Here is a 10,062-nt window from a genome sequence, read left to right as displayed (position 1 = left end):
AGCCAAATAACGGACGATTGCATCGGTTTAAGGAGGGAAACTGGATACCTCCTGAGTAAGGCCCATTTCAAGGAGCTCTTGGGAAGAAAATAGTCCAGGATCCAGGATCCTAAAGATCTTCCACAAAAAGCAATACCACCACCATCAGATGCACACGTGATCAACTTCATCTCCAGAGGCTCAGACGTATTTCGAACTTCCTCTTCTACAGCAAAGATCCTCGTCGAGGAGACCGAATTGAATAATGGGGAAGGATCGATAATTCCCACTACTTCAATAACCGACAGGAGGATCTTCTTTGATCAAGAGGATAATACGAGTATCCAGGATCCTCACCACAACGGACCGGATGCGCGCGTGACCAACTTTATCTTCGGAGGATCAGATATATGCGGCACTTCCTTCTCTGCATCTAAGAGGCTCGCCAAGGAGATCAAATTAGGTAATGGGGACCGACCAGTTATATCCACCACTTTGACGACTGACAAAAGGAACTTCTTCGATGAAGAATATAAATTAAACATTCAGGATCCTCACCATGACGGTTTGATTGTTACTTTATTTATAGCTAACCATTATGTACGCAGGATCCTAGTCGACGATGGGAGTTCTGTTAATATCATCCAACATGATGTTCTTCAGAAGATGAACATACCAGACTCGGAGATCATCCCGAGGACATCAGTGCTAGTTGGTTTTAGTGGAGAAACCAAGAAGACATTGGGGGACATTAACCTCCCAATATACATCGAAGGGTTAAATTCTTATCAAAGATTTTGTGTTATTGATAACCTTTCTTGTTGCAATGTTATTTTAGGTAGGACTCGGTTACACGGGATGAAGCCGGTGGCTTCTACTTACCATCAATGCATTAAACTCCCTACCCCTTGGGGAGTGGTAAGATAGACGGTGATCAGGTGGAGGCCAAGAACTACTATTCTTCATCAATGAAGCCGAAAACCAAGCAAACTATAGCATAGCAACCATAGCAACATCCTAAGGACGTACTGGAAGCTCGGGAGAAAGACATTAAAAGAAGTATCCTTGGACCCTGAGGATCCAGATGTAAAGGTATTCCTAGGATCCGGTATCACTAGTGATATCGAGGAGGATATAATATCCTTCTTAAAGCGAAGAAAATCTACGTTTGCCTTCAAACAATCAGACATGACATGTATTTCTAAGGAGGTAATTACTCATAAGTTAGGCCTTGATTTATCTGTTAAACCCGTCCATCAGAAGCGATGAAAATTTGATCCTGAGAGGAACGCGATCATTCAAGAAGAAGTTGAAAAACTTCTTAAGGCCGGTATGATCAGAGAGGTTAAGTATCCTCGATGGTTAGCTAATGTGGTTATTGTTTCCAAAAAGAATGGAAAGTGGAGGGTGTGTGTTGATTTTACTGATTTGAACAAGTCATGCCCCAAGGATCCTTTCCCATTACCACATATAGATTCCATGGTGGATGCAACGGCAGGGCATGAGATGCACACCTTTATGGATGCTTCCTCTGGATTTCAACAAATACAGATGGAACGATCTGATAAAGAGGATACAACATTCATGACCCCTACCGGCATATACTGTTATATTGCTATGCCTTTTGGACTAAGAAATGCAGGGGCAACATATCAAAGACTGGTGAATATGATGTTCAAGAATCAGTTGGGCAAAACTATGGAGGTCTACATATATGATATGGTGGTGAAGTCAAAGAGAGCTGAGGATCACCTCAGAGATCTTGAAGAAGCGTTCAATATCCTTGACCAATATAACATGAAACTGAATCCGTCAAAATGCCATTTTGGTGTTAAGGCTGGAAAATTGATAGGATATAAGGTGACCAAAAGAGGGATAGAAGCAAACCCTGAGTAGATAGAAGCCATCATCAATTTGAAGTCTATTGCAAATGCTAAAGATTTCCAAAGGCTGATTGGAAGAATAGCTGCTCTCAACAGATTCATATCCAGGTCCTCCGAGAAGTGCAAAGATTTCTACGACATTCTTAGGAAAAATAAGAAGTTCGAATGGACCGAGAAACATGAGGCTGCACTTAAAGCCTTGAAGGATTACTTATCCTCAGCACTAGCTTTGATGAAGCCTGTGGATGGAGAATCCTTATATTTTTACCTAGCAGTTTCAAGAAAATGTTGTAAGTGCTGTCCTTGAGAAGGATCATGAAGGTGAACAGCACCCCGTCTATTATGTAAGTAAGAGTCTTTTAGACCGGATGCGCGCGTGATCAACTTTATCTCCAGAGGATCAGATATATGCGGCACTTCCTTCTCTGCCGCTAAGAGGCTCGCCAAGGAGATCAAATTAGACAACGGGGACCGACCAGTTATATCCACCACTTTGACAACTAACAAAAGGATCTTCTCTGATGAAGAAGATAAATTAAACATTCAGGATCCTCACCATGACTGTTTGATTGTTACTTTATTTATAGCTAACCATTATGTACGCAGGATCCTTGTCGACGGTGGGAGTTCTGTCAATATCATCCAACATGATGTTTTTCAGAAAATGAACATACCAGACTCGGAGATCATCCCGAGGACATCAGTGCTAGTTGGTTTCAGTGGAGAAACCAAGAAGACATTGGGGGACATTAACCTCCCAATATACATCGAAGGGTTAAATTCTTCTCAAAGATTTTATGTTATTGATAACCTTTCTTGTTGCGATGCTATTTTAGGCAGGACTTGGTTACACGGTGTTGGTGCATGAATGTCAGTAGTTCATAGTCTAGTGTCTGTAATCGAGTCTGTAATGTTATTTATGTTTTTGTGTAAAGCGAAGTTGTTAACAGGTTCGCCTAGGCGAACTTGTTGAACAAGCGAAGTTATGGACAACTTCGCCTGAACATATCAGGCGAAGTTGTCGTGTATATAAATATTAGATGTTACGGCTTGTGTTGGTTAATCAATTAGTTAGCAGTTTTGGTTATCGAGTTTGTTTGGTAACGTGAGTCTGTATTAGTGATATCATATCACGTGTTCGGTTATCAATATAACGTGTTCGTTTATCGTATCGTGTTTGTTTGATTTGCTTTCTACACTCGTAACGATCTACGCAGGGATTCCGCACCTGATTAGACCGCGATATCTCGTGTGATCCGTCCAGGGAACCTACAATTGGTATCAGAGCATTTGCTCGATTGTGTGGTTCGGGATATTCATGCGGGTGTAGAAATCGTCCCGTTTCGACTATTCGCGGGACGTGTTTTCTGTGTTATTGATCATTCTTACCTCCTACCATCGTGTTTAAGCTTTTACACCGTCAAAAACCTCGTTAAAATCCGGTTTACAGATCTGCAGAAACTTCGTGTTCATCAGGCGAAGTTGCCGTCACTGTGAGTAGGGTTTCGGCGAAGATATAAGGTTAAGCGAAGTTATCCACAACTTCGCCTACCTTCTCAAGTTCGCCTAATTCAAGTGAAGTTCTCTACAACTTCGCCTACCTCTTAAGTTCGCTTACCTCAAGCGAAGTTAAGAATCAGCGAAGTTAATCATCAGTGTTCGTCAGCGAAGTTCTTCAGCGAAGTTCTCTACAACTTCGTCTACTTCAAGCGAAGTTATCCGTAACTTCGCCTTCGGTACTTAAAAAAAAAAAAAAAAATTTCTTAATTTTTCAGGCTTCTTACTTTTTGGGGAAGATGTCGTCGATCAACATCTCTGAGTTAGTGAAGATGGAAGTTGAAGCAGGGTCAGCTACCAAGGCCCCAAGATTGCTGAAGGGAACCGATTTCGTTGCATGGAAGGATCGGTTCATACAGTACGTCAAATACCAGGATGCGAAGATGTGGGTATGCATCCAGGATGGTTATATTCCACCAATTATGGAGTATGAAGGTCGTGACCAAATCAAGAAGTATAGTAAAATGGAAGAAGAAGAGAAAAAGATGTATGAGGCTGAGAGCAAGGCTCATGCTGCTATTACTATGGCTCTTCCACAAGAGATTCTTCATACGTTTAGAAAGTACACATCAGCAAAAGAGCTTTGGGAAGCTCTTGAGAGCAGATTTGAAGGGAATGTAGGAATCCGGGCTTCAAAAATAAAATTGCTCAAAACCCAGTTTTCAGTCTTCAAGTATTTGAAGAATGAATCTTTAGATGATATTATCACTCGATACTACCATCTGATGACTGAATTGAGCAACTATTCCATTTCCTACCGAGAAGAAGAAATAGTTGAGAAGCTTCTAGATGCTCTCCCACCAAAATGGGAGATGTACACTGTGCTGATGAGGGAAGACAAAGACTTTCCCACATATGATCTAGAAACGGTAGTCAACAAGCTCAGAACCTTTGAGCTTAACATGGTCAGAAAAGAAACATCTATGGATCAGGTTCAAGATCCAGATATGTATGGAGCTAAAGTTAACACTAGCTCATGATCGAAGACTGAATCGGCTGCCTACTACACAAAGGGAGAGTCGGGCCCCAACTCATCTCATGAGGGGCATGTGTCAGTTAACACCAATGGGGATGTTTGCTATGTAGCAGCTGGATCGAGTGGTTCTCAACCCCAGGTAAGCAAGAGTAGTTGCTCTCCAAGTTCTTCCAGCAACAACTACTCCAAGATGCCTATGAGTGTCAAGTCTGCTGAAGAGCAGTTTGGTCTCTATGCTTCTTTCATTGTTTCCTATGAGAACTACATCCAAGGGAAGATTGTTGATCCAGCTATGTTGGATGAAGATTACGATCAGATTGATGCTGACGACATGGAAGAAATGGATTTACAATGGCAAATGGCCATGATCGTGAGAAGAGTAAAGAGGTTTATGAGAAAGACGGGAAGGAAGTTTGTCGGTGGTAAGCCGGGGTTTGACAAGGCAAAGGTGAGATGCTACAATTGTCAACAAAACGGTCACTTTGCAAAAGAATGCAGGAATGAGCGTGTGGAACGAAGTCAGGGTAGGTCTCCACAGCAAAGTGAGGGTAGAAAAGATTACAGTGCGATGATGTCCAGAGCAGATGGTGAATACAACTGGAACCTGATTTCTAAAGAAACTTTTGAGCAGGCAAATTTGGCAAAGGTAGAAACTGAAGAAAGTGAGAAGGTTACCGGAGAGGATAAAGCTCTAATGGCAGACGTTAATGACCAGCTCTCCGAGGTATGTTCTAAAACAACTTGTTCAAAATGTGAGAACTTGTCTGAGCAACTAGCAACCATAACCGATCAGTATGTTAGGTTGGACGCTGAATTTAAAACCATAAAAGAAGATCATCACTTTATTAAATCAAGAGAAAATAATTATAAAATTAAAATAAAAGCTTGTGAAAAAGATGTTAAAAGTTTAAAAGCAAAACTTGCTGAAAAAATTGAAGTGATTGATTTAAGTTATGAAGTTTTGGAAGAAAAGACCAAACTAATTGCTGAGAGAAAAAAACAGATTGCTGACCACCAGGTGAAAGTGGTGGAACTGAATCGAAAATTGGAGCAGTTCAGAAATTCTTCTGCTATTCTTGATCACCTTGTTAGTGATCAAGGTTCCTCTACTAAGAGAGGAGGAATCGGTTATCATGAGGTTCCACCACCGTACAATCACAATTACACTTTTAACCCTAGTGTTCAGAAATCTGTTGATTTTGAGGTTGCTCAGACAGTGCCGATTAAAGTAACTGTTAAAGAACCAAATGTTAGTAGAGGCGAAACAAGTTCGCCTGTTTCAAGTGTTGAGATTTCTGATCAGAGTCCTGTCTCGTCAGATTCGGATAAGTCATCCGAGTCTGGTAAGGCAAAAGAGGAGGTTGTGTTACCCAAGAGTGGAGAAAAAGATAAATCAAATAAAAAGAGTACTCCACTAAACCCGTACGTCCCACCATATGTGAGACGAACGGCCGGTAATATAGCCTCAACATCTAAAACACCGGTTGATAAAAAAGTTGAGCATAGGTGTTGTTTTAGATGTAATCAGTTAGGACATCTTGTTGCAAATTGCCCTCTGAAGCAGCGATTCAGAGGTGTAAGGCCTACTAAAGCTGAGAATAGACCTAATAGTAATTATCATGCTCCTAAAAATGAAAACCATTTAAAATTCAAAAATGTGACTAATTCGGGTTTTCATAGAAACAAATCTCAGTTTTACACTTCTAATAACCAAACCACAAGCTATAATTCTTTCAATTCTCAAAGGTTTGGAAGGCCTCACAATCAATCGTCAATGAGATATCCTAATGGGACCTACAGGAATTACCGAGATACTAACTTTGGAAAGCCAAAGTTTGGGATGTATAGATCCAAGACCAATTGGTCTTGGGTCCCTAAATTCTAATCTTTTGCTTTATTGTGCAGGAACAGTTGAACAGGGCTGCCAACAATCTTTGGGTTGTAGATAGCGGCTGTTCCCGGCACAAGACGGGTAACAAATACTTGTTACACGATTTGAAACCTGTTCAAGGAGGGAGAGTTAGCTTTGCCGATGAAAGTGGTGGCAAGATTACTGGAATGGGAACGGTGTCAAACGGAAAGATGACTTTGGAGAAGGTTAACTTTGTAGAAGAATTGAAGCACAATCTGCTGAGTGTGTCGCAGATTTGTGATAAGGAGTACACCGTTCACTTTACGAAGAATGAGGCGATTGTGTTGAAACCTGGTTTTCAGATACCAGAGGAGTGGATTTTGATGAAGGCTCCACGTGAAAGAAATACATATATTATGGATATGAGATCAACTGAAATGGCCACGGCAGAATCATGCCTTTTGACGAAAGCGAGTGAATCAGAGTCCGAGTTGTGGCATAGGAGAATGGGGCACATTCATCTTCGGAAGATGAACAACATTGTCAGGAATGGACTTGTGCTGGGCGTTCCCTTGAAGAATTTCAATTTTGAAGATAAATGTATAGCGTGCAAGAAGGGAAAGCAGCACAAGAAATCCCATCTCACCAAGAAAGTCAATTCAATTGCCAGTACTCTGGAGTTGCTTCACATGGATCTCTTCGGTCTCGTGAATGCAAAAAGTCTAGGAGGAACTTCTTATTGCTTGTTGATCACTGATGACTACTCACGATATTCGTGGGTGTATTTCCTGAAAACAAACGACAAAACGGCTCAGATGGTGAAGAATTTGATTACCAAAGTTGAGAACGTTATGGATAAAAGGGTTAAGTTCATCAGGAGTGACAATGGAACGGAGTTCAAGAATTTTGAAATGGAGATCTTCTGTCTTCAGAGAGGGATTGAACACCAATACAGTGCTCCGTATACACCGCAACAGAATGGAGTGGCTGAAAGGAAGAATAGAACATTAATTGAAGGAGCCAGAACAATGCTGGCTGATTCGAAGCTTCCTGTGGTGTTTTGGGCTGAAGCTGTTGCTACAGCCTGTTATGTTCTGAATAGAGTCTTAACTGTTAAAAGACTTGGTAAAACGTGTTATGAGCTTATGCATGGGAGAAAGCCCAACTTGAGTGGTCTTGAACCATTCGGGTCCCCTTGTTCGATTTTGAAGGCAAATTCTAAATTTGGTGAAGTAGCCGATGAAGGAATCTTAGTCTATTATGTTGTTGGGACTCCCAACAGACGTGTCTTCAATACATCGACCAGCAAGGTTGAGGTGGTGTGTAACACCGACATCACAAGTTACCAACCGCCAAAACCGAGCAACGGACCTGCTGAGTTTTTCGACTATGTTAAACTTTTTAAGTCTTTTAACATACCGTATTTGGATATTGCTGAAGAAGAAGAGAGAGTTGCTACGAAGATGATCCTTGAAGAGGAAGAAAACCTATTGCAAAGACAGCTGATCGATAAATGTCAACCTTCCTCATCAAATGCTGTCGATACCCCTGCTGCCTCGACAGAAGAAGAATTTTTCAATCCATTTCACTCTCAGCATGAAACAACCATTGACGAGCTCTCTATTAACTTGGAAGACAATTTGCATGTCGGTTCTGTTCCGACCACGAGAATTCATAAAGATCACCCTTTGGAGAATGTGATTGGTGATGTGTCCTCCGGTGTACAAACAAGACGTAGCTTGAATGAGCACACCTGTGTTTACACAAGCATCAAGGAGACAGGGATAATCAACGAATGCTTGTACACCTGCTTTATCAGCCAGATTGAGCCGAAGAATTATCAAATGGCTTTAAAGGACAGCTCGTGGGTCGAAGCCATGCAAGAAGAGTTGGCTCAGTTCAAGAAAATGAAAGTATGGGATTTGGTTGAAAAACCGAAAAATGTGCATGCGATAGGCACAAAATGGGTGTTTAAGTGCAAGAGAGATGAGAAAGGGATTATTATAAGAAACAAGGCGAGGCTAGTTGTGAAAGGATTTAATCAACAAGAGGGGATTGATTATAATGAAGTGTTCGCTCCTGTCGCAAGGTTGGAAGCCATTAGATTGTTTTTGGCGTTCGCTGCTTATAAGAAGATGAAGGTATTTCAGTTGGATGTGAAGAGTGCGTTTCTGAATGGGAAAGTTGATGAGGTAGTGTAGTTGAGCAACTTCCGGGTTTTCCTGACCCAGACTTTCCTGATCACGTGTACAAGTTGAGCAAGGCATTGTATGGACTACATCAAGCACCTCGTGCCTGGTATTCAACTTTATCAGATTACTTGCTTGAAAATGGTTTTGAAAGAGGGAAGATTGATAGTACGTTGTTCGTTAAGAGAGAAGGAAGCGACTTCCTGCTGGTGCAAGTCTACGTGGATGACATTATCTTTGCTGCATCTAAAGTCTCCATGTGTCAGGAGTTCGAGGACGTCATGAAGAAAAGGTTTGAAATGAGTGCTATGGGTGAACTAACTTTCTTTTTAGGATTGCAGGTTGATCAAAAGAAGGATGGGATGTTCATTCATCAGACCAATTATGTCCATGATGTGCTCAAACGCTTCAAGATGGAGGACAGCACTCCATTCGACACTCCAATCTGCGTCAATCACAAATTGGGTGCTGAGTCAGACGGTGATGCAGATGTGGACCCAACTCAGTATCGGGCTATAATAGGTTCTTTAATGTACTTAACTGCTTCTAGGCCTGATATAATGTTTGCTGTTTGTCTTTGTGCTCGTTTTCAGGCAAACCCAAAGGAATCTCACATGAAGGGTGTGAAGAGGATCTTGCGGTATCTCAAGGGCAAACCGAAGCTGGGGTTGTGGTACCCGAGAGGAGGAGACTTGGAGCTTGTCGCTTACACAGATTCTGATTATGGAGGGTGCAATCAGAGTCGGAAGTCAACAACTTGAGGATGTCAGTTTCTTGGTGGCAGATTGGTGTCGTGGCAATGCAAGAAGCAGACTTCAGTCGTAATTTCAACCTGTGAGGCAGAATACATGGCAGCATCCAACTGCTGCTCCCAGGTTCTTTGGATTCAACAACAGTTGCGCGACTATGGTCTGAATTTCTTACTTACTCCTATTTGCATTGATAACACAGCTGCTATCTCAGTAACTAACAATCCCGTGAAACATAGTAAAACTAAACATATTGACATACGTCATCATTTTATTCGGGATTGTGCTGAGAAGAAACTGATTGTACTTGAAAAGGTGGATACGCTTGATAATTTCGCTGATCTTTATACTAAAGCGTTTGACAAAACGAGATTTCAAAACCTTATTGAGTTGAATGGGATGATCAATCCCGAGTAACCATGCTTTTCAAGTTATATTAAAAAAAAAAAATCACTATCGCTTAAAAATATGTCGGTTACCTCAGTTTGAAGGACTTGTCTTCGGATATGTTTTGGTCCTCATTTTCTACTTGTAGAATTTGAGGATAGCCATTAACCAAAGGACTGAAAGTGACCGGGGCGGTTTATGATGAGTTTTCATTCTTTCGCTTAAAATTAGTCGATCATACTTGGTTAGAGGGACACATACTTGTATGTGGTCGGTCCAGCTGATCCATTGGATCTTCGGGATAGCCGTTTACCTGAAGACTTTGTTTTGGTCGGGGCGATTAATGTTAAAATTTTTTTAGGGAAATGAAATTATTTTTCGAGTCTACTACTTCGTAAGAAGTTCGTTAGCTATGTTTAACAGAAAATTGATCCAACCTTGGAAAATGATAGATATACTAATTCTGTGTGCTTAACTAGTGAAGTTATTA

The sequence above is a fragment of the Bidens hawaiensis genome, unplaced genomic scaffold, assembly GCF_021521415.1.
Source record: "Bidens hawaiensis isolate Kalapana, Puna unplaced genomic scaffold, B.hawaiensis_p1.1 tig00001521_1, whole genome shotgun sequence".
NCBI lineage: Eukaryota > Viridiplantae > Streptophyta > Magnoliopsida > Asterales > Asteraceae > Bidens > Bidens hawaiensis.
The sequence above is the reverse complement of the archived record's forward strand: the minus strand, read 5'-3'. Positions refer to the sequence as shown.